Genomic DNA, 25,801 nt, shown 5'->3' on the forward strand with positions numbered 1-25,801 from the left:
ATCTTGAACTCCACCATCTCATGATCACTACACCCAAACTGCCCCCAACCTTTACTTCCTTAACAAGTCCATCCCTGTTGGTGAGAATAAGGTCCAGTAACACCTCTCCCCGCGTCGGTTCCTCCACCACCTGCATCAGAAAGAAAGCATCAGAAAGCATCAGTCATAATTTTTGTGCTGTTAGATGCGAATAAGGAACTAGTGTCTAGAAGGAAAAGGATTGATATTTAGTCATTCTATCTTGAGAAAGAACAATGTATTAAGGAAGAACTACCTGTGGAACCACTAGCACACCACTTTCTACCACAGATCCAAAAAATTTTGGACGCAGTACTACAGATCAGGTCTCACCAGGGCAGAGTGGAGAGGGAAAGGGATGATAGCTTCCCTTGACCTGCTGCTGGCCATGCTCTTTTTAATGCATCCCAGAATAATGTTAGCGTTCTTGGCCACAAATGTACACTGCTGGCCCACGATCAACCTGTTGTCAGCCAGTGTCTAGGTGCACTGCTCCTTCCTAGTGGGTCAGTCCCTAACCTGTACTGTTTGTTGCATGTTCTTATTCCTCCCCAGCTGTAGAACTCTATACTTGCTTTTGCTGAACCTCATCAAGTTTCTCTCCACCCAACTTTCCTTTAGGGTCTCTCTAGATCTTGCTGAATGGCAGCTCAGCCTTCTAATCCTTAAATTAATATTTTCTAAAGCACCATTCTGTGAGTGTTAATTTGAGTATGTATGATTCCTTTCTTAGCAAGTTTTTGAAAAATTATTAGACACTTAGCCACAAAAGCAAGAATGAAGGGATAGAGATAGGAAAATGTGTGATTTCATCATAGTTTAAAAAATATAACTCTTCTGTTTACCTTGGAGGTCTCATAAAAAGTAAGGACAAATATCAATCAGTGCTTATGATGATGAAAATGCTACTTTCGGCTTATATCTTTAGCAAGTCATTGTAAGAACATTCTTACAAATACATTTCAGAGATATACGTGTCAAGAAAAGAGCAAATCCATGCAATATTTCAAAATCTCTAATTGAGAATTATATAAAGAGCCCAGAAAGGCTAAAGATCCTTAGATTCAGTCTTGGATTCACCTACACTGATCTTGGCTATCTGTTGATGAAAGCCAGCAAGTTGTGCAGGTAAGACTTTTTGTGTTGCTTGGAGAAATTTTTCTCTTGGAGCTCTTTGCTTTTCCTTGTGGCATACAGAGAAACACAGCAACACTGGGAGCTCCTCAGAGCTAAAATTGAATTTGTGTCAAGATTCTATCACTTCCTAACTCTATTTAGACCTGAACTAATACAAATAATACTGATACAACAGCCTACCTTGTAGAATTCTGAACTCCCATTTCTTGATGAAATAAATCATGATATATGATAACAAATAAAATATTAATAAGAAAGAAGTCAACAACCCAGAGTTCACAAAAGGGTAGTAAGGGTTCTCTGTAATACAGAAAAGAAGAAAAAGTTTAACTTGCATTTTTGTGCAAAAATTTGAAACAAACGTAGGTTAATGTAATATGTAGACCAAAGGGGCAAGTGGTGTAAATCCTCATAATCCCTATAATCTCAGTTGAGCTGTAGCAATGTGATGCTATATTTTGATCCTACTTACTGTGTCAGCTCTGTTACACATGCTAGCTATCCATATATATTGCTGTAGAATAAATTCAAACAACTACACTTTGGATTTCTTAGTGATTTACATCCTCTTTGTATATGTAGAAAGACTGAAAGGCGGTTTATTATTATTTGTCTATATCGTATGGGAGGTTCTGTCACAGTGAGATTTGTCTGAAGGAAATCCTGCTAGTTTTCTCTGAACAAACCTTGTCTAAGACTAACAAACCTTGTCTGTGAAGCATCTCAATGGAAGCAGTCTTCTAATTCAGTGCAGTGAAAAATTAGCTAAGTCTTATGCATTTTTCTGAGGGCTTGCTAGGTGCTGGGTTTTTAGAGACTTTTTTACAAGGGAAATTCAAGTTCTACATTTTATACATCTTAGATACTAATTAAATATTACTGTTGCTTGATGAGCTCCAAACTTCTGTACCATGAGAATTCTTTTCAGTATGTGTCAAAACATAATCCATTAATCTTCCCAGCACAAATGTATTCATTAGTTAAAAAAAAAAAAAAATCATAGGAAATCTGAGAAATACAGACTCTCTTTCATCTTAAACTAAGTAGATGTTGTCTAAAAATTTTAAAATACCTCAATTGACTTGTCACTGTCACTGCTGCATTTTGACAGAGGATATTGACTATTGTTATTGAAGCGGAAATAGGTGAACAAGGGTGCCATGCTTCTGCTTTCCTTCCTGTCAATCATTTCATAGTAAATAGAAGGATCAAATGAGAGATCATTTGATGACAACCAACTGAGCAACAAGCAATAAACCCTTGAGAAAGTCATAACAAAGAACTCCATATTTTCAAATAGTTATTCCACTGTCAAGGGTAAATCAATGTTAATACAAATCCTGGCACTTAACAGCGGATAGCATGACATCATTTTTTACGGTTAGGCTCTCTAAAAAAAAACTCATCAAATCATGGCAATCTTCCTGGGTTTAATATTCAGATAATTCAGTGTATCTCTACCAGCTCACCTTCTCAAACAATTCAGGTCCCATTGTGAGGAGAAATGAAATAAACTTTTCCTGACCTGTAGTTTCCGTTATTGTGAAAGAAAAAGCCTGCTTTGATATTTCTAAGACTTATTGATTCAGGTTTTCTGAATTAGGTTTTACTTTCAGTAACCTAATGACTCACATACACAGATAATTTGCCAGGAAACTCTGCAGACTTGTATAACTCCTTCTAATTATTTTATTTTTTATCAAGTTATTCGTAGAACTTTGGCATACTTCTGCCAGGTATTAAAAACATGCCATGTTTTGGAGAATATTGTTAATATTCACTGATATAATTTGACATATCAAAGGGTACTGTAAAGTTTGCTTTATGTCAAGAGTGTATTTTCTTCTAGCACAGTGCTTCTGAAATGATGCACTAGATAAACAGGAGAGTTTTCTAACAGAAAACAAAACAAAACAAAACAAAAAATTTAGAAAACATTTGACCTAAAAAAGAAACACCTGCCCTGCTGAGATCTGTCTTGCCCTTAGTGAGGAGTGCAGGGCACTTTGGAAGAATTGGAGTTTTTTTTCCTTCTTGGCTTTCAGGTGTGCAAGGGTGCAATGCTTCTTGAAGCCATCAGACCTGCAGAGAGCCTTGCTGTACCAGGGCCCTGCAGCCTATCTGCAGGGAAAGCAAGAAGTGTGCAAGACTCAGAGCTTCATCTCTGCCCCCTGCATCCCTTGGTATAGCATGCAGCAACCTGCCTGGCTGTGCAGGCAAATGGGAACGGAGAAGATTAATGTGCCCTGACAAAGGAGCAATGTTTTGGCAATGTGCAGCCTGTAGGTTCCCAGATGTTCAGAAACCACTTCCTTTACCCCTGCTGACAGTCTCTGCTACTCAGTAGCTCTGTACTGACTTGTATCTGCAGAAGACCATCTCAAACTGTAGAGATGCTCACTCCAAAATAGATGCACATGCTAATTAGCTTAGCAATAAATCTTTTTTAAAATGAGAATGTAGGTAAGACATGCAGTCCATTCTTCTTTTTGTCTTTTTTTTTTTTTATCTTTGCAAGTATATTTGTTTATTTGTTTACAAAAAGCATCCATCTAAGAACACGTTTAATTGCTAATTAGAAGTAGCTAGTATTATATGAACTGCTTCATATTTAGTAGTAAAAGGCAGCGGTCTAACAACATTTTGATAATGAAATATCACTGCTTAGTGAACAGTGCATTTTTAGCATACACTGGATATGAGTTGCTGTGAAAAACAGACTATGGTTTCCATGCCATCTCATCTGAATGGACAGAGAACTAGAAGGAGTTAAATTTTTATCTCATCCCTCTGGTGGAGAATTCAGTGGTCCAGTGAATGCCATGCAGGTGCAACAACAGCCACAGTGGTTTTATTTAAAAACTCCAATCAATATTAACAGAAATGTATACTTTATTCATTCAGCCCTAGCTATTATCCAGTTCTGCACAGAAGGCAGAGCCTTGAAAGTAGGTTTTGGCAGGTATGTAAATCCTCTTAACCTTTTCCCATTTTTATCTCTGTTTACTGCTTGCTGTAGGACCCAAAATAATGTTTCTCTACTGGCTTGCCATGCAGACTCAGCCCAGCTCTGGCAGAGCTATCTTTCTAAAAATCAGGAAAGGGGACTTAGAGGAAGCCAGGTCTGCATTATGCATATCTGGGGCATGATCTGAAATAGCAGATGCTACAGGTAGGTATTACTCTTGTGCAGGCAGAGGGGGTTTGTATGTGCAGCTTTTTATGTCTGATATCCACCCCGTGTACCATTCTGCCATTTTGTCCTGTGACCATAATGAAGGATACATCGTATTATAACTTTTTTTTTTTTTTTTTTTACTATATATTAATACTGTACTGAATGGTACTGAATGAGAACAATAGATTTTACACACCTACACTCCAGGTGGGCAAAGTTAGTGAGCAGCTTGAGCACCATGCAAGGAAATACTGAGCAGTTTTGAGTTCCACAGCATGTGGCTACACATTGGGCAACTGGATTGCATGTCATACCTTACACTTGGCTACTCTGATTTTTTTAGAAGTTTGGCAACAATGTGCCTGATTCTGAACCATTACATTCTGTGAGATATTGGCTACTGATTTCCATTCCAGAATGCTCAGAAAAATTAAAATTTTCTAATTGGTCACCAAGATTTATTTTGTCTGATACTCATAGTATTGAATTTACTTGCCCTGTAACTCTGATCATATTTAGAGAATATGTCTGGGTACTACAGTAAATAATCCCAGAGCAGAAATACACTTACCTTTGTATTATGGAAAGCTACAAGGTAACTTCAGGCTACTCTACTTAGCGTTCAGGGTTTCATTTATCCCTTTGCCTATGGAATCCGTCTTAGACTTCAGTAACAGGATCAGGGCTTTACTAATGTGTTGTCATTAAAGAACACAGTAAACTTTACCAATATGATGAAAGTCTTTAAACGTATTTCTAAGTAATGCCTCTTTAGAGATATGAAATCTTCAAAAAAATCTTAAGTGTTTTCTTTCTTTTTTTTTCCTGTAACTCGCTGTGGGTTATCAACACAGAGAGTAATTAAACATCTTGCAGATTTTTGCAAGCTTAAAACAAAAAAAATTCATTTAGGCCACTGCAAAGATTTTCATTTTAATTTCAAACTTTTCCCTTCATATTTTTAAGCTTAAGAAAAATGTTGCTTATAGAACTTTGAGAAAAATGTTCATCTAATAATTAGTTCTCCATTATTTTTATCTTGAAAATACAAAGCCATGATGGTTTACCAGTTTAAAATTCTGTCTCCAGACCAAGAGAATCATGTGTTATGAAACATTAAATGCATTGACATCAGCAAATTCCCCAGTTCTTATGAACTGACAAAACTTTCAGTGGCTCTTAACAAAGTCTTGTACTGTTCCTGGCATTTATAGAGTTCTGTTGGTACGACTTCTGAGCTGTTGTCATTAAAACAAGATTCCTGTTTCAATGAAAGCATGGTGTCAGGACTGCTGCTTCACACGTCCTTTACATACTGTGCCCCTTTTCAAATTCATATTGTAGTATTTTAGGGTGTCTAAAGGCCCATCCTTACTTTGGCAATACATCCTCATTGGAGCAAAGCAGCAATACAAATGTGAAAGAGCTACAGTTTAGCAGCTAGAATCAGTAATAAAAAATAAAGCATTCCTTAGATGTGTTGTATTGTATGCTTTTCCATGCCAAAATGATATTGACTGTTGTTCTTATTGGAGAGGAAATAAGTATGTGCTTGGAGCTACTCAGACAACAATTCATCATTTTCTCATGTGACAGAAAGAATTCCTGTGCCAGAATGCAAAATCCAATGGCAGCTACAGTAGCAGAAAATCAGAAAGAAGTCTGTATTAGAAAACTCACAGGCTAATCACAGCCCAATTTCCAGGGATCGTTCACTTCTTCAGAAGCATTGCTTTAGGACATAATTCAGTTCTCAGAGGACCACAGTTTGCAACTTAATTCAAACATTTCATAGAAAATGAGGGTTTGAAGAATATGCATTTTGTTCCTTATTTCTTTCTAGTGAAGCTTCAGTGTAGTACTGTAGTGAATAATGGCAATATTCGTTCTTAAAATCTGATGCTGGTTCAGTCATTATGCCAAAATAAGATGAGAAATCCTGCTGTGAAAGGTGATGAGACACCATTAATAAACATCATTTTTTATAATGTAATGGTGAATTTTGTTGCTTGGTAAACCCACTATTAATATCCTTCAAGGTAAACGATTATAGCTTTGCTACTTTAATCTATGGAAATTTGAGTTGGTTCATAACCACTTACTTAAATTCTATTGCTAGTATAAAACAATAGATTTAAAGCTATGTCATAGCATTTTCTGCCCTAATTGGAGTCAATTGGCAACATTTTAAGCAATAAAGAAAATAGGTACAGACACTAGTCTTCAATCTCAAGGATGTCTAGAATTGTAAAGTTTACACAGTAGACTCAGAAAATCACAAATGGTTTTGGGTACAAAACATGCTATCCTAGTTTCTGGTGATACTCAGATTTATATCCTGCTGGCAGCTTGTGGAATACACTCACTCTTAGTTTAGCAGTGTCTACACTTAAACCCCGAATAGTAACAAATACAGCAAAGGAGAAATAAACAGCTCTTGGATAGGTGCTTTCTGCCTTGACTAGAAAATGTAGTAACCTGGCTAAGAACCAATCTTATGAAATGGCAAGATCTGGATAGAAGCTTCTTATATCTGGCACCGATGTTATGGAGCTTTCTGTCATAGTGGCTAAAGCTCCCTTTAATTTTTCATAGCCTTCCATTATTTGAAGCTTCAAATTAGAAATGCCGTTTCTAAAAGATTGTGCCCAAATTATAACAATCAAGGGAACACTGAACTATTTCATTTTTAACTGAACTTTAAAACACCGTAAGGTGCTTATCATTGCATGTTTGTTTTCATATATTATTAAAAACTATTGCAATGAATATAGGAAATGTGCAATCTAATCTCAATTCAATAAAACCTGGAAAAACAAAAGCTTTATCAACACAAATGAAAGCATTGCTTGAAAGTAAAAGCTAATTAAAAAAAAAAAAAAAAAAACTTTAAAAATGCCCTAGAGAGAGGCAAACGTATGGATAGTAGTCACAGTCTGTTTAATGTTGGCAAGTGTGTCTAACATGACAGCACATTCAAACCAACCTTTGCCTGTACAATCCAGCATCTGGCATGGCTATAATGATTAGGCTTCATAACATTTATTAGAAATGCCTATTTAAACTACAAAGAGAAACATGGCATTCTGAAGTACTGCTATTATTTCTATTTATCAATGGCTCACAAATTCTTTGTTTATTTGGAGTGTTTCATATTTATGTGTGAGAATATTTAAGCGATACAGTATTAATGTGATTTACTGCTGTAAAGAAACACAGAAAATTTCTTGTTCCTCCTTGCAAAAACAGTTGGCAATAACTGGGAGAGTGTCAATGATTAATATTGATAAAATTAATAGGGAAAAATTTTTAGTCAAATTTTAGAATTTTTCTAATAATTTTTACTTCCAAATTTTTTACATCCAGTGATGTAAAAAAAGAATGGCATCTTGCTCCATCATTTCCTAGCAAATATACATATTCACCTTATATTAACTATGTGAAATATATTAGCAGACTTTCTTATGACTTATTATAACCACAACTTTATATCCAAACTGAATTAATACATTTTGCCATCTTTAACCTCAGTCATTAGGTGGCTAGATGTAATAGCATATCATATTTTCTGTCTCTAACAAAATGCATTCTCTTCTGCCTTAATACCACCCACAAGTTATCCGTAACCACCATTGCAATGAATTCAGCCATATAGATTTTCCCATTCTTCTTCTGCAGAAGAACAACCCTTAATTAGAAAAGGAGTCTATTGTAGATTTGCCCTGCAGATATGAGTGCTGCTCTGAAAGTGATGCCTCCTGTTTCGTTCTGTTGGCCCATGATATCTGAGGCAGATGGTGGTATGGCACTAGAAGCTGAACCCTCCCGCCAATGTTACATTGCAGTTTTGTCGCTGAGTGATAGATAGCAGCAGAGGGGCAGTCTGACAACATGGAAGTACATATGAAGCAAAGATGGTGTCATTTGTATGGTAAATGCTGAGTCACGGCCTGAACCACCAATTGAGCACCTGGGGAAAGGACCCAGTCAGCCTTGGGAGCACAGGTGAAGGCAATTCAACTGTGGCACCAGAAAGGGTGGAGCCTGGCTGCACCTCTCTTAGACCTCATTTAAGGGCTGACTGCCACTGGAGAAGGATCTCTGGTTGGAGATTCTTCCTTTGTGAAGTCTTCTCAGTGAGCCTAGGTCTTTGGAGATGGGTAAGCACATTTAATTTGTAACACCTTTCAGTTCTTTCAGTTCATGCTAGTCTCTTTGTTATTGCACCTCCTGTATTGCTATTCTGCTACATTGATCTTTCTGATTGTCATAGTCATTGAATTCCTCTATATAGAAAAAAATGGCACTCGTGTGCATTCACTGATGCTTGATGAATGTTTTTGGAGACCAAACAGTAAGTGTGAGCACAATGAAGTTTGTTGGTGTATTTCAGTGGCGGTGATAGAAATGTTAGTCACTCTGGGCAGCCTGGTGTAGTAGTTGGTGACCCTGCTGGTGGCAGAGGGGTTGAAACTAGATGATCTTTGAGGTTCTTTTCAACCCAGGCCATTCTATAATCCACTAGTGCAGATGTTTCTGAGCACAACACACGAACTCATGTTCATTGATGGTAAAAAATACATAAGTAATTATGTTGAAAAAACAGTGTTTTGTAGCTGGGAATTTCTCTAATAACTAGTATTATTATGCTTTTTGTGTCTGTTCTGGTTTCCATGAAAATAAATAGGAGGCATTACATTCAGACCAACCTATGTCTAATATGCATAGATATAAATCACTCCTCATGTCAATGTAAAATACTAAATCCATGGTTTTTCTACCCTGTGAAACTGTCAAGGTCCTCAAGTGCATTAATTAGCTGTAATGACCCTGATGAGCCTCACCTGTGTCTCCACATCAGGCCACCTGGGCTCTACCAGTAGGCTGGGGCTGCTCCTAGCTTGGCATAATGAGTACTACCTTAAGCCTGGCCCCACCTGTGGTTTGACTCCCCATCTTGACCTTCACTTGACTCCTGTATTGTATTATGATCTGGATGCCTGATTGGACCTGGCACTAACTCTAGAGTTGTATTGATTGCCTCACTTGGGTGCTGTGGGATGTGCTCTGGCTGAATAGGTCTTTTCCCAATCTACTGTTGGGTGCTCTCTGCTCCAGCCTGTCCTCCTGTCAGGGGGCTGGCTTGCTTTAGTGGCTCATGCCACATTTATCTGAGATCCCTCCCGTAGGAGGGAAGGCGTGACTAGCAGTGGATTCAAGTGTGCCATCAGGAATGCACAAAAGGTAACTTTGTTTTTTTTCCCCTTTCTCAAAAGTGCTTTGGTAACTAAGATGGCAGCTTAATTATCTGTTAAGTGAGGGTGGGAGATTACTTCCTTGTATGCCTTGAAAACGCATAGTAAATGCAAGCTTCAGAATTTATGAATATTACTAGACAACTTGCTCCTCATTTTATATCTGACTGTAAACCCGAACTTCACTGTTTGCTTGAGGGAGAATGTGTTTTTCCCACAGAGTAGGTATACTTGCCCACATTTCTAGGTTGAGTGAATGGACAGATATGCATGTATTCACATGTCCTTGTATTGTTTACACATAACAAAACTTGTTCTTAAAAGCTCCCTAGAAAATCAGTGTATTATCACTAATAAAATGATTTTAAGCAATGATCTTCTGCAGAAGTTGCATGTTACAGTTCTTTTTAATATTGACACTGGCAAATTTGTTACTTTTTTATAGTTGTTAAGCTTTAGTATATCTGTTATTGGTATTTGCTGCTGTATTGACAGCATTCTTACAATTTGTACGAGCTGAAAGCACTGCATCATGTAGCCTGGTTGGTGATGGAAGTTAAAAACAAATGTAGAAGTTATTTCAGATCTGTTAAACTTCATTGCCTTCCTAGCTGTGATAAGCAAAAAATCACTGACTTGCAGTGATAAGCAAAAGATTTATCTGTCCAGACCATCAAAGTCTCCTGGTAAGGCAATAAAGCTTTATCCTTACTCTAATTTCTTGAGTTTTCCTTTTGTTGATATGGTTAAAATACAGTACAGCAAAATGAAATGTTTTGACTTCAGAGCTTAATATACTGCTGGAAGAAGGGAGTTGGAAAAAAGTTACAATTGCTAGGGAGAATTCAACTGTTGTCAGAGATTCTGGAATTTCACCTATAGAAGTTGGAGAAGGAACAATCAAATGCTTTTCAAGCTAGGACCCTGGTTTCAAATCCTATGTTTAATCTGTAATTCATGTATTTGAGGAAGTAGTTCATCTATGAAAGTACCATTGTAGGATAATGGTAGTATCTACTTGTATGCATACTCGTATTGCTAATCAATGATAAGCACAGACACTGAAACCAATAATTCTGTAACGGATCCTTCTGTCAGCCATTTTGCTATATCTGCAGTGAAGGGGCACGAGTGCTGCTACTGTGTACCAGGTTGCAGTGATCAGTGGAGATCAAGTAACGAGTTTTTTTTCCTAAAAGCAGCCTTACCCCTGTGTAAGGTTCTTTGAAAAGAAATTCTCAGTATCTTTCTCATTTTAATGACAGAAGGTGAAATTCGCTCACAAATATTATCTTTTTGAGTTTTATGAGTTACATTTACATTTGAATGTTAAATTCAGAAGCTTGGTATCCTCACTGCCAGCAACTGAAGCCAGGTGCTTGAAGCTGGTCCCAAACTAACCTTTGTTCTCTGTAGTACTCATTGAAGGGGGGAAGGTGATTAAGCTGCAGGATGTCAAAGGAGATTACTGTGACCCGTGCTCTTTATTCTCGAACAATATGATAACTCGTACATCATAAAAACAAGGGAACACTCTTCGTAATTATTTTTTTCAAGTTTTATAATGCATCAACGCATACTTCTACTGGAGAACATAGCTGTAGTTACTAGGCATGGTAGTTTGGTGCCTAAAATCTGTCCAACAAACCATTTTCAGTTCAGCAACAGTCAAGTCTGTGGTTAACTTTATGCACATCTGTGAACAAACAGTTCCACTCATCTTTTTTCTTTTTGTTTTTTTTGCTTGTTTTATTTCCAATTCCTTACTTTGCTCTAAGTCTGGACAACTGGACTTTGACAGTTGCTTTGTAGCATGAATCATGTGATTCTTACTGTATTTTGAAGCACTGATTAGTACTGGAGCAAAACGTGGTGGTTTTTTTTTTACAGGTATAATTATTTTCATGAATATCCAAAACCAAACAACAACAAAACAAAAGCTAAGCAGTCAACAAGAAAAAGCCCAGTTGTCTTCTCTCCTTTGTTTCCCAGTTCTCTTACAGTGAGAGTCTTTTAAAACAGTCTTTAAAATATCAGTGTCCTGCAGTTAACTTACTGTGGCAGCATTTATGAAACAATAGGAAATGTGTTGAAAGCCAATGGATAAACTTCAGTGGATCTTATCAGTGGTTAAAATAATCTATTTGAGCAAGCTATCCTTCTCATTTATATTCTGATTATTGTAAAATCAAACAGCAACGAACCATTTTTCTTGGTTTCAGCTAGGACAGAGTTGAGTTTTTGCTTCATAGTGTCTGTTTTGGCTATGAAAGAAAAACAGCATTTAACACAGTGATTTTCTGATTATTGCTGATCAGTTCTGTACAGAGTTGAAATTTCAGTTTTTTTGCTTTCTCATACTGCTCCCTCAGTGAGGGGGGGATGGGGAGGCACAAGTAGTTAGGAGGGGACAGAACCAGGATAGCTGTCCTAAACGGGCCAAAGGGATATTCCATCCTGTATGATAACATGTGAATTAAAAACTTGATAAATGATGATGAGTTGGCCAGAGAGCAACCACTGCTGAGACTGGCTGGGCATTGGTCTGTGCATGATGAGAGATTGCCTTCTTCACAAATTGTTTTATGTATATATTGTTATCATTACTAATGTCCTCCTTTCCTGTCTTAGTAAATGGTTTTTATCTCAACTTGAAAGTTCTACTCCCCACCCCCTGGGTGGGAAGGGCAAGATAGCAGGAAATGAGCAAATAACTGTATTGTATTTAGCTATCTGGTGAGTTAAATCATGACAGCATTTCACATAAAGACAGCCTTACAGAGGTTCCTCTGTCTCAAATAATAATTACAACACAAAGTAAGCATCAGTAATAACTAGAAGAAAAAGCCCTTCGCATTTCTTTGCTTCTGTGTCACTCACATGATTGCTTTTAACCCTTGCTCATTTTGGTAATCTTAGAAGTTTTAGTCCCAAATCTGAGCCAGCAGGTATCAAAAGGGAATACTGGAGCTTCCAGTGTCAGTGTTGGCTATAAATGAATGTTATTACCAATCTAATGATCCAAGAACAGTTTGATTTTTATTTTTAATAACTGAAGTGGCTTGTATTGGCTGCCATAGACCACTTGATAGGTGGCACTTGTTTTTTTATTATTGATAGTTTTCTTTGGTCAACTTCTTGTCAGGAAACAAAGGCAATATTTGAGTATCTTTTGTTCCTAATCTAGGAATGCCTCAGGAATGTAACCTTGATGTGGATGATGTGGATGCTGTTTTCAAAAGGGAGGTAAGCCTTATGACTTCTTAAAGAATGTGAAATATACCTTGTGTGTTTACTGGATTGTCTTCTAGAAGCTGCATTTACCCTGTTATACAGTTGGGTATTTTTTTAGCCTGCTTTTAAGCATAAAAGCAATCCTGTTTATGTAGTAAAAGGATTTGCATTCTCAATTATATTTGCACCTAAATATCTTGATGAATTCAGGCTTTTGCCTTGCCCCTAAACTTCATCATTTTTGTTAATCTTTCTAAAGTTAAAATATTAAGATTAAACATTAATATCAAACTATCATTTTTCAACATTTTTTGAAGAGTAACCCATGATATTTTCAGAATAGTTCTATGTATCAAGCCTTTTAGTAACATGTACACAGATGAGATTTATAAAGAAAGTTGCCTATTTGTAGAAGGAAATATAAAATGAAAATCCTTTATTAAAGATGCTTTTGTAGATATGCTACAGGAAAATATGAAAGTGGATAGAGTAATTCCATGTATTAAAATTATAGCTCTCTACTTTCTGCATGGAGTTACAAGCTGTAGTGGAACCGAGGCACTTACTAGTACTTTTTTCCATGTCATTTATTGCTCTAACTCTTAATGAATCAGGGGGCCAGATACTAGACTATGCAACTGAAATTTCATGGTAAGAGTATTTGATTATATATATATATGAAATAATTTAGTCATCAAGTAGTGCTATTAAACTTAGGATGCCTTTAAAGCACTGTTTCTATTGTTGTTTTCACATTCTATTTTGCTGGCAATAAATCATGTTGAAGCAATTCATTTCTTACATGGTGAGAGATAGACAGCAGATCCTGAACTCAGCAGGTGACACATTAAATTCAGAGATGTGTCAGTCACATTTAAAGCATATGGCTAACTCCTACAGCAGATCACTCCAGTGGGGGGAAAAAAAAAACAGTTTCTGTGCAGTTCTCTATCCGTGTCAAGCTGAAACAATTTTATTTTTCTTCATGTTGAGAGTGAACTCCTTATGAATATTCTATGCTTTGTCACAGAATAATAATAAACATGGATATCAGTTTTAAAATCTGGTATTCATACCAGGAAAGGCCAGTCCAGAACTTTGAATTAAGCCCACTTTGATTATACTATATTTATACATATATATATCTTCAAGTTGGGAGTAAACAAAAATCAAGATATCTATTTCTTATTGCTGTAATAAGTAAAGTCATACTTCAGACATCCCTTGGCATTCACCTTTTGGGATCAACTGGGATGTAAAGAAGAGACTTTCTCCAAAGCCTTCAGGCTCCAATCTGACAAAATGCAGAGACTTGAAATAGCCTGGATATCTGCTCTGCTACAGGTTGTAGCACTTGCTTCTGAATGGGACTGGCACCTCCAGCACTAGTCCTCACAACCAGGTTTGTCTGTAGGAGTTTAGATAAATCGTTCATAAATAAGACCTGGGGGATCATATAATGAAGTACAAAATTTAATCAATGACAAACTTGCACTTCAAACATCATAAACATCGTTTTGTCAGTTTTTAGCAACAATGGAAGTTAGTTGCATCTTCATTTTAATACACTTAAGTAATTGCTCTTGCATGTCAGTGTGCAAACTTGACTTATTCAAATTTTTTCTTTTGTGCAGCTGAAGTTAGGCTGTGACTTATAGTTGCTCTGGATGTTATATTTGAACTGTCCGAACCAGTTAATGTTAAGTGTTTGTTTTGCACCTTGGTCTGCAAAGAATGATGTGTAATGTCTGTAGCAATTGCATGTTACCTCTCTTGTGTCTGTTACTTAATATTAAACTTTAGATTACATGAACTGTATAACTCCAAATTTTTTTGGAATCCTGCATCAATCTTTTCAGTTCTTCCTTTTGAAGGGAAACTATACAGTACTAAATCTTACAGGGCTTAATTCTTGGAGCTTTCATGAGTACTGAGCAAGGATTAAAAATTCTACTGAGAGGTAGTGTGTTCTGATCAGCTGCCATTTGCCATATATCAGAGCTGTTCAGATTTAATAGATGTCTCGTGTATCTCTTACTGTTATTATGATTCAAATGGTAATGCAATTTTTCTCTAACAGACTTCTATGAAATGGTGTTGAATGTATTTCTTTCCTTTGATACTAATCACTGTATCTATAAATAGAGTGAAAATGGATGCAAATATGACAGACACAACTTTTTAATTGACATTTATGGTGGACTCTCTAGGTACACTTGCATACCAGAACACCATCAGTATTTCCCTTAGGTAACGTGTTGGCTCTTGTCAAATGCTTATTTGAAAGGTCAGTTGTGTTGGTGATAGCTCTCATTCTCCCCTGTTGCTACTGCTTCCTGTTCCATCACTAGCTGATATTAGAGAGAAAGCAAGTATAGCAGCCAGGAGACCTCCTTGTCAGCATTAAAATATACCCCAAAGACATAGAGGATGGTACTTGTATTTGTGGTAAGGTGTGACTGACTTAAGGAAAGTAGCATAGCAGTCTTGTGAATGCTTTTGGTCAAGTAGACTTTTTAGCATATGAGACAATCTTCAGGCTGTTTTCCTGTAATTGTAGATTGATCTACATACTTTTCCTCTCTATATGGTGTCACCTCTCCTTACAATCTTTCCAGTGTGCAATATGTGCTCTTTAGCAAGTGTCAAGGCTTGTAGTGCGCTATACTATGTTTCCTGGGGGTGTGTTTCAATATGTCATGTTGAAGCACACTTAATGCTAAATATAAATCAGAAAAGCTCTCATCTGAGGTAAACCTATGCATTTGATTTTGTCACATTTAAATAACAAATGTTATGTATTCCAAATCTCTGCATGAATGTGTCCCATAGCTGTGTCCCTTCCTTTTCCCATTCCTTTCTGAAGTGAAACTGTTTAGGAGCTGGGGGCAACCAGGAAGAGAAATTAGAAAATGGAATTATAAGATACGCAGGTGGCTTTCATTTTAACTGCTGTGCTTACAAACAAGTTCAGTGTGGTACTTCTTAGTGGATGTCATGCCACTCTTAAGGTCAAAATATTTGGTGGCTGTTTGCATTTGGATCAGGAAGATCCCCAACTGACTGCTGGTTTTCCATGAGTGCGTAAAATGACATCTTGCCTTTTCTCTTGTAATTATTATTGTGAAATTCTATGAGGATGAGAAATGTGTTTACTTTTTTAGAAGTGGTTCTTCGAGGATTGAGTCTGTTCTCTTTAATCATTGCTGGCTACAACTGAAAATCTTTCTCTCATGTATACCTCTAAAAAATGAAGAGATTGTACTATGAGTGAGGATTCCCATCTTTCACCATTAAGATTGCTTCTCTGGAGATTTCCGGCTGCATGAAGCTGCGTGCACATGTTCTCTGCTAATTTCTTGCATACTGTTGTGTGTAACTTCCAACTTCATTTATTCTAGAAAACTGTGACTTATGGAAGTAGGAATAGTACATAAGACATAACAGTATATGGCATGTAGCTACTTCATGAATATGCTCGACTTCAGTTAGGGGAAAAAAAACCAAAATATGAAGCAAGCTCAAAATGTCCACTCTAAATATCAACATATACTTCAGAGTAGCCAGTTCTAGAGAGCTGAAATCAACTTGGAAGCAAATTACCCGAGTGTGTTTGGGAATTCAATTTAAAAAAATATGAACGAGGGGAAGTTTAAGATACTTTCTAGTAAGTAAAGTCATAAAGGCTTAACAAGAAATAAGTGAGTGCTGGTTCATGTATACTCTTTCTGGTGCAGTTCCTTGAGATCTAGCTATTCAGAGTTTTGTACAGTAAAGTACAACTTTTATTTAACTGTATCAATTTCTTTTTACGCAGTTATAGTTTTACATACACTTAAAGTATTTTTCAGCTCAATGTATATGAAGTTCTGAATAATTATTTTATTAAAATATTCATAGAAGAAAATGTCTTAATGATACTTGCGTGTTTTCTGTTATCTTGATAATGTATCAACTGTTTTTTCCCATTTCACTTAAAATCTTATATTTAGGTAATCTTTTTTTTCCTGTGAGTCTTATTCCATGGTTCCAAGGACTGCATTGGATCAAAGTAAACATATTTGGTTTAGAAAGTGTTTTTTCATGTTTAGTGAAATATGGACTAATAGAGAAAGATCTACCTGGATTAACTTGATATTTGAATGCTTACTGTTACTCTGCTGTATTCAGTGATTTTTTTTTTTACTTTTGCTCTCCAGGTCAATAAGATGCTGTAACTATTATTGTTAATAGCTAGTTCTCTTTAGGTACTTCCTGGAATCTTATGTTATTTTCAATTACTTCTATATCTCTGGATCAGTAAGTCTTTCTGAAAAGACCTAGGCACTTAGAAATGCAGTGACTTTGGCCATCTTCAGCACCATCCTGAGTGGAAGATTAGGAATGGATTCTTCCTTAATTGTATAATAATGATCTCATGCAATTCAAAATTAAAGAAGAGCATCTGTAGAAAACAAGCAAAATTAAAGTGTGCTGTTATGCTTGACCACTTTTTCATGCCTGAAATCTTTGGCTCTGAAATAATAAAAGCCAAACGTTGAAGCTCTTCTCAAAAACTAGGTCATTATTGCTAAAAAAGCAAAATATATGAAATTGAAATTATCATTGTGTGATAAATGAATGAAAATAATAAAGGCTGTACATGTTTGCTTTACATAGGGAAACTGTTATTTGCAAGTCAGGCAAAAAAGCAGTTTTGTCCAACCATCATTCATGACTGCATTAAGTTTCCCTATTTTTTTTTTACTAGTAGCACACAATCTAAGAAAAAAGATTTGATTGTTTTGACTCTGATTTTTACTTAGTCCAGCCTTCTTATCCATACTTCTTCAATAAGGATGTAGTGTAGGGCCGTGTCAAAGGTCTTGCAGAAGACCAGGTAGATGATACTAGTTGTTCGTTCTTTGTCCATTGATGCTGTCATTCCATAGAAGGCTGCCAGACTGGTCAGGAATAATATGTTCATGGTGAGGTCATGTTGACAATCTCAGATCACCTCCTTGTCTCACATCTGCCTCAACATAGTCCACTGCTTGTATTAGGCACTAATACAGGCTGAGCACTGCTGAACTTGCATTATGGCCTGCCTCCTGCCCTGTTCCATCATGATGGTAGATTGCTTGGTGGCTCTGCCTTGTCTGCACAATTGCCATTCAGCATCAACAGAACATGGGAGCAAAACCAACTGTACTTGGGCTGAAACAAGGGCATGGATATGATGGAGTACCAACTCAAATTATGGCAAATAAGTTTATGGATTATGGTACACAGTCCTGTGAACAGCAAAAATTGTTACTTTACTTTCTGTTTTCAGAAAGGAGTTTGAGGATTGGTTTCAAGATTGCAAAATTGATTTTTATTATGCTATTTTCAGTTGACATAAATATATTTCAAATAGACTAGTATGTCAAATATAAAAATAATGTCAAATTAAATGTATGCAGTTGCAACCAAGCATTCAATTCAAATTATAGTTTGGTTATGTCTCTTTATTAGATCTTCAAGACCTCTCTTACCACAGAAAAAAGAATCTTGTGCTTCACAATTATGCCTTATTCATCTCATCACTTTTTGATAGTACATTCATGAAGAACTTTTTTCAAGGATGATGTATGTGAAGAATACAACTAGATCGAAAATCTGAATTCCTTCAGAACTTGCAAGAACTGCAGCCATTTCTCTTGTACCAGACACTGATGTATTAGTTTTGCAGAAACAAGATAAAATAGTCCAGTAGTATGTTTTTGTTGTCCTCTTTTTAAATGTTTTAATAAGTTTTACTTATATGCATTACTTTTGGAGCAGCCTTCATTAATGCCTCCTATTTTATTATCTAGGCCTGTAATGTCTGAGGCAGGTGGTGATGGTTTGGTAGTGGACATTGGAGTATTGGTGGGAACATTCTTTACATGTTGTGGCTGTGTGACAGATAGCAGCGGAGGGGTAGTCTGATAATGTGGAGTCTGACGTGGAAGCGTGTATGGGGCAAAGGTGTGCCTTTGAATTTCTCCATGCCAGGAAACACTGACATTCATTGATGCTCACTGAAAGATTGTAGACACCAAACAGTAGATGTTAGTGCAGTGAGACAGTGGCTTGTGCATTTTGGCACTGGTGGCAGCAATGTGGGAGACAAACCATGCTGTGGATGGCCATGCATATCTGTAATGATATGAAATGAAAAGCATCTTGATAAACTCATCTGTACAGATTGGCAGATTATTACCAGGAGACTGTATAAGAAGCTGAATATTGGCTTCCATGCTTTGGAAATGTTGAAATATGGTAAAATGGGACCCAGGAGGGTCCTATGGATGCTTACACAGGAACAGGAGAATTGCATACACAGATTTGTCAGTAGCTATTGAAAAAGTACAAATCTGAGGGTGACTACTTTCAGAGCAGTCTAAGCATATGCATCCTAAGACAATTTTTCACTTAATTTGGCTCAGACAAGCCAAAGAGTTGGGCACTTATGGTTTAATTTAAGTCATCTGTTCTGATAGGCATGAAATAATATGACTTCCTCTGTTGTGCGTACTATGACTAGTTGTCTGCTGATTATTTTTGGGGGGGAGAAAACATGTAAAAGCAATGTAAAAGGCAAGAGGTCTTTTAACATCACTTTCCTTTGTGTGGTGGACCATGACTGCAGTTGTCCTCACAGGACAACTTTACTTTTTGCTGAAATCCCAGTAATTTATTTAATTCATGCATGGATTTAGCTTGGGATATGTGACTGGTTTGTCCAGGAATGTCTGGCAAAAATGATGCCTCACTGAACAGAAATTTCTCTACTTTTGAGATTATTTCCATTCTTTCCATACTATGCTTTATTTTTTCCTCCTCATATCTGGAAAAAATTGCACTAAAAGAAGTCCTGCTTGTGCTCATGTGGCTCTCTTATGTCAACACAGCTTTTGATTGAAAGCATTCTACAATTTGTATTAATAGGGAAAGATCTTTGAGTTTGTTCTTCTGAGACGTTTTGTAGTAAATTTGACAGCTTGCTGATTCTGTATATAATCTAGGGAAAGAAAACAGTCTCCTTTGCATAAGCTTTCTGGGAGCGTTTAATTCTGTTTCAACATTTGTTGAGGTTTCTGAGTTATATTCAAAAATATGAAAAACTGATATTGAAAAGTATGGTTATTTTCAGGTAGAACTGTTTTCAGTGGGGCTTTCCCTAATCTGTCCAGATCTTGCTAATGCAAAAATGCATTTTAGGAAATTAAGTCAAAATGTCACCTTATTTAGTCTTCCATAACCCTTTAACACATGATAATCTGAATTTATTCCAATGATATCATGATTTTACTAGTCTATAAAAGTCTGTCATTATCTCTGTGCACATTCAGAATAGTAACTTAGTCTTTATGTAATGATTTATCACTTACTTCCCTCCACATTACACTTGCTAATTCACTAAGTCTCATTTTGTGCAGTAGAACAGTATTATTAAAAAATCCAATTTATAGGTAGGTAAACTGGGTCACACAGAGTTTGAGGGCTTTGCCAGCTGGCTGACAGCAAGTCAGCTTTAATGAGGAGTAGGCTCAAACTGCCTTGATATTCAGTATGCTTTCATATGTTACCCTATCAGTTGAATATAGTTCACTTGAATTTGAAATCATGTTGCTAAAACAAAGCTCTCCCATGTGGGCAGGCTAGTGGGTAAGTGTGCTAGTGTGTGTGGGTGGGGGGGGGGGGGGAAATCACATCATCTGGAAATGAGAGGTTTTTTTCACAGAATTAGTTTGGCTATGTAAGATACTCCACTGAGATGGTTCTTGTCAATTTGCAAGTTTTATTCCATTTGGCTGTGAGGCTGTAATCTGTGTTATGGATTAACTCATTATACAGTACTCTCCAGTCTTGATGGTAGTAATTTTTTCTTTTTTTTCCTAAGGTAACTTGTCTTTACTAATCTTACTGATGCTCCACTTACAACCATTGCTGCTCTACTGGTAATTTTTTTGGTTTTGATTTTTTTAAATGTCTCCCTGTCATCTGCACACTACACAATTTTCTAGGGCACTATATTATCATGAAATTTTCTTGTGGGTGAAAAATAAATCACTCAAAACTTTTATATGCAAAATACTTGAGAACACACTGGAGCTTATAATCTTACCAGAAATCTTCATAACAACTACCCAGTGATGACCTAGTTAGGGTGTTGACAAGTAAGAATACTTACTGATAATACTGTAGACCGTATGCAAGTTCCTTAATGTTTCCTTCCAATTCTTTTTTTTTTTTTGTAAGACTCAGAACTGACAGCTGTAAAACAGTTTAAAATTGCTATTGCTTGAATTGAGCTATTAGGTATTCCTGGGTAGCTGAGTGCTGGTGAAGTAGCTCTGTTGTACTCAAGATCTGGAGTGAAGCCAGACAGGACCATTAGATATTATTACAAGTGGTGGGGATCTTATTAAGCTTGTGGTATGAAATATCTTAAAGTTCTTTGAAGGCCATATTTTGTTCTCAGTTACCATATTTCCTGCCAATGTATGTCTGCTATTAAAAGTGAGTGTAATGGATGAGAGATGAAAAGAGTAAGAGTATTCTTATATACTGAAATAATTTTCTACATGACTTTGTTGCATCTAATAAGTAAATATTAACAAATATTAATTAAACTCATTTGTTTCCCTACAAAGAAGGGAGATTTTTTGGCTTTAAAGAATTTCTTCAGAACAAGCAAATGACAGCGTTTGACCAATAAGTTTATTGACCCAACTATCTGTTGAGTTTACACAAGGATAACTATTTGTAAATTAGATGATTGCTTCACTAACATTGTATAATGTTCATTGAAACATCAGGTGCAATTTCTTTCTTTCATAAAATCATGTATGAAATTCCAGCAAATTTTAGCACAAATCTTCCAAGAATCACGATACTTTCTAGCATGGGAAATAAACACATTGCACTAGCTTTTTCTGAGAATCTGAATAAGAAATAACACTTCTTAGCCATCAAATATGAGCTTTTCTGAACTGGCTAAAAGGAGATACTTACTCTACAGTCCAGAAGTGACAAATATACCTGAGTATATTTTCTTGGACAATGTGTACTTTGAAATAGTGCATAAAGAAAACTTGGACAGTGTCGGGTGAACACTATATATGTATCACTGTAGACAAAGGAAATACTCCATTATAATCTTTAAATAAGCTTCATTATACTAACTGCCCTAATACTTGTGATTTGTGATGAAATGAAAAATCCCAAGTTGGAAGGGACCCATAAGGATCATCAAGTCCTACTCCTGTCTCTACACAGGACCACCCAAAAAACAGATGATATGACTGTGAACATTGTCTAGATGCTTCCTAAAGTATGGCAAGCTTGGGGTCATAATCAGTGCCTTGGAGAGACTGTTCCAGTGCTCAACCACCATCTGGTGAAGAACATTTTTCTATTTTGAACCTACCCCTCCCCTGGCACAGCTTCATGTTGTTACCTTGGGTCATGTCACCCTCACTGAAGAGAGGAGAACAACACTGCCCCTACAGTCCCCTTGTGAGGATCTGTAGGCCATAATGTGATTTCTCCTCAGTGTCCTCTTCTCTTTGCTGAACAAAGCAAGGGACATCAGCCACTCTTCATATGTCTTCTAGACCCTTGCCATGCTTTCGTTGTTCATTTGGCTGTGTGGTCCCAGGATGCTTCTTATAGCACCTCTTAGTTGACAAAAATATATTTGTACCACCCCTTTTCTTGCAAATTGGGCGTTTCTCCCTTAAACTCAATACTAATGAATAATTATGATTTGCGAATTAACTTGCAGTCAGATCTGAGCTGTACATCATTTTTGAATCTTATGAAAATGTTGGTTGATTTGTGTTGTGTTCCTCCTTCCTGATAGCAAGAACAAAATATGAATTTTTTCATTAAGTGATTTTTTTCAAAGATCCATTTCTTTTATTTTCTCTGATGCACTTCTGCGTTGCATGACTTCTTTGAAATGTTCACAAAGTTCATGAATCTCTTCATAGAATACAATTTTTTGGATAAAAGTAGGAGAAAAATATTGCATCCCTTTTTCTTTCATTTCTTGAATTTATGACTGACCTGTAGCTATTCATCTTTATCTTCATTACTCTGATTCTAATGAAAAACACTTTTTTGTTTTGGATATCCCAGGGACTTATTGTGGCATTCTTTTCTTTGTAGTGAGGATATCTGAGAGAAATGACTATACATTCAGGTTTCTGACAAAAGAATAACTGTTGAAACATGCCTCAAACAGTATTTGAATCTGTGAAAAAGTTGCAGATTTGGAGTGGACAATTGAGTAAACTGGAAGTATTGTAGTAAACAGAAGTCAGTGAGGATTTTGACACGATACTTTTGAAGAAGCCGCATCTCTGAGGTTATATGGGCTCTTGCCAATAAGTCACAAAAGTCAACCTTGTGGAAAAACATGGACCACATCAGATGATCTGGTTGCCCAGCATCAGCTTGAATACGCTGTTTTTCACAGAATGTATTTCATAGCTATTTTATATATTTATACTAAGGAATTTAATTCCTGTAAAACTTTTCCATTTATATCTTGGTTACCTGTGCCTTAATCATTGTGCTGCAGGCATGTTAAGTGGAGTGAATCTTAGTGGGCCATCCTGTCATCCTAAATTCAGAGTGGTAAGGTCCTTCTTTTCTTGTAATTGTAGTTCATACAGGTGTTTACTATCAGAGCACAGAGAAAGCATGTTCATGAACCTTCTCTCTGGACATGCATTCTTCACCTTTTTGGTGGTACAGGAGAAAAAGCACAGCCATAACATCATTCCTGATATTCTTTGCAGGTCTGAAGGATGTTTCGTTTGCCTCCATGTTGCTAAATTAGTAGGTGACAATAATTATTAGGAGTCTGCTGAAGTTCTAATTGATATTTCTACTACCATCCACTGAGGTGGACAAAATACATTATTTTCCTGCTGCTGACACATAAAGATCATTTGTGCGAACACTGACTCAAGAAGTGGTGTCATCATTAATGGAAAGAACAGAGGCTGATACTTGGGTATATTTTTAATAGCTTTTTGCAAATTGTGTGGGCAGCTGCTATTTTGTTATTTATTCTCAACTTATGAATTTCCAGTAGTATTTATAGAGGCAGATAAGGATTTTCAAAAACAAAACTTTAAGCAGAGTGGACACTTATAAAGGCAAATGCTGATTTCTCAGACAAAGTACCACTTGAATTTTTCAGTCAAGTTTCAGGATTCTGTAGTAACAAGGCCCTTGTAAAGAACAAAACAGTGGTTAATAAGTTGTTTCATTTCTGTCTTTATATGGCACCCCATGGCTCTAAATATTTGATATATTATTCAACATATAGAACTGACAGTAGTACTCAAGCTCAGTAATTATAAGGCATCTACTTATCTCTATATAGCTCTGAGGCTGTAGCAGGATAAACACTTAAGAGAATGTTTCATCTTCAGCAGAGCAGACAATTTAATTTCAGTCTTGTATGATATATATTCCTGCCCATGGAGTACCAAAATGCTTTACAAAACAATCAAATAACAAGGTGAATATATGGACAAACTTATCAATTTGTATCATGCTCAGGAAAGCTAAATGTATGTTTCAAACCCAAAAGTGAAATTCTGCTTGCTTAGTGCTCTGGTGAAAATAAAAATTTCATAGATTTCACTTTTGTTGGGTTCACTTTGAGCTATGCTTTCTTATTACAATCCAGAGTGGTTTGAATTTTTCACACAGACTTTGAAACGTAAAGATATAAGGGAAAGAAATTGCAAGGATGATATTTTGATACTTGGGTCTACTCCAATAAGGCACTAGAATTATTCACAGGGACTATGAAGCTCACAATTTACAATATGTGATCTGTGAAATAAATAAGAAAAAAATCCAAATTCACACATAGAATTAAGGGAGTATATTATCAGTTATATTGTCCATTAATTTACTTTCACATCTTTCTGAAGAAACTTGGATTTATCTATTTAGGTTTCAATCTATTTAAAGTGTGATTGGATATTAACCATTCTTGTAATCACATGCAAAGAGACAAAGGGAAGTGTGGTACCTGTGGTCATACAAGGAGTGTTACTGACCTAGAAATGAGTAGGTCGTTGGCCTTTGTGCTTAGAAGAGAGAGTGGTAGTTATGAAACATGCTGGAAGGGAGGTAAGACTTGTGTCAAATGAATTCACACTGATGGAGGTACTGTAAGTTGGAGAGAGACAAACTCATGAAACTTGCTAGACATGAGTGAAGCTCCTGAAGACCCAGCTGCTATCTTTGTATGAACAATGTGCAATGTTTACAATTATACCAGAAGAAAGAGCAGATGGCTCTTTTGGCAGTGATGAGAACTGCAGACTTGCAAGTGCAGTTCTGTAAGCTGGTCACTTAAGCAACTGGCAACTAAGTGCTCCATTGAAGGTAAGCAGCACAGTACAGCCTGGGGACTATTGCTATTGCTCTCATGTGGATGCTGCTACAAGACTTCATTCAAAACCAAGTTTTTACAAATGAGCCAGCATTAAAATCCTTGACTGAAAAAAATAAATAAAAAAAAAATTTTGCATTTGCCATCCCCAGGGAAAAATATACAGAACTACTGAACTTGCCACACTAAACAGAAATCTTTTTTACCAGTAGTTTTTTGCTGTACTCTTTGGTCTGAAGGGACTTACATCAGTTGAGAGTCTAGTTCTGAGTAACTTTCTGTTTCAGGAGAAGCCCAAAATGCACAGCTTAATTATTACTGAAGTAATCAACTGTTAAAGAGGTATAACTGATGAAAAGGATTTTGCCATACCTTGGTTGCTTGGATACTTAAACCAAACCTCGCATTCATGTTTTTGAGACTTATGTTATTTTTCTTTGAAACCAAAACAAACTAGAACAAACTTCATTTGGTCATGTTATGAAACCTTAAAATAACTCTTCTGTTGGCCAAACCATGCACACCACGCTATAGCAATAAAAA

The 25,801-nt window shown here is 36.5% G+C and overlaps 1 long non-coding RNA gene across 1 annotated transcript; it reads left to right on the plus strand.

The window, feature by feature from the left end:
• Window positions 1-8,432: 8,432 nt before the first annotated feature.
• On the plus strand, window positions 8,433-18,914 carry LOC116216623. The gene is made up of 3 exons (XR_004159757.1): window positions 8,433-8,493; window positions 12,776-12,834; window positions 18,319-18,914. It is a non-coding gene; the product is annotated as an uncharacterized LOC116216623 (long non-coding RNA).
• Window positions 18,915-25,801: the final 6,887 nt, after the last annotated feature.

The sequence above is a fragment of the Meleagris gallopavo genome, chromosome 4, assembly GCF_000146605.3.
Source record: "Meleagris gallopavo isolate NT-WF06-2002-E0010 breed Aviagen turkey brand Nicholas breeding stock chromosome 4, Turkey_5.1, whole genome shotgun sequence".
Taxonomy (NCBI): Eukaryota; Metazoa; Chordata; class Aves; order Galliformes; family Phasianidae; genus Meleagris; species Meleagris gallopavo.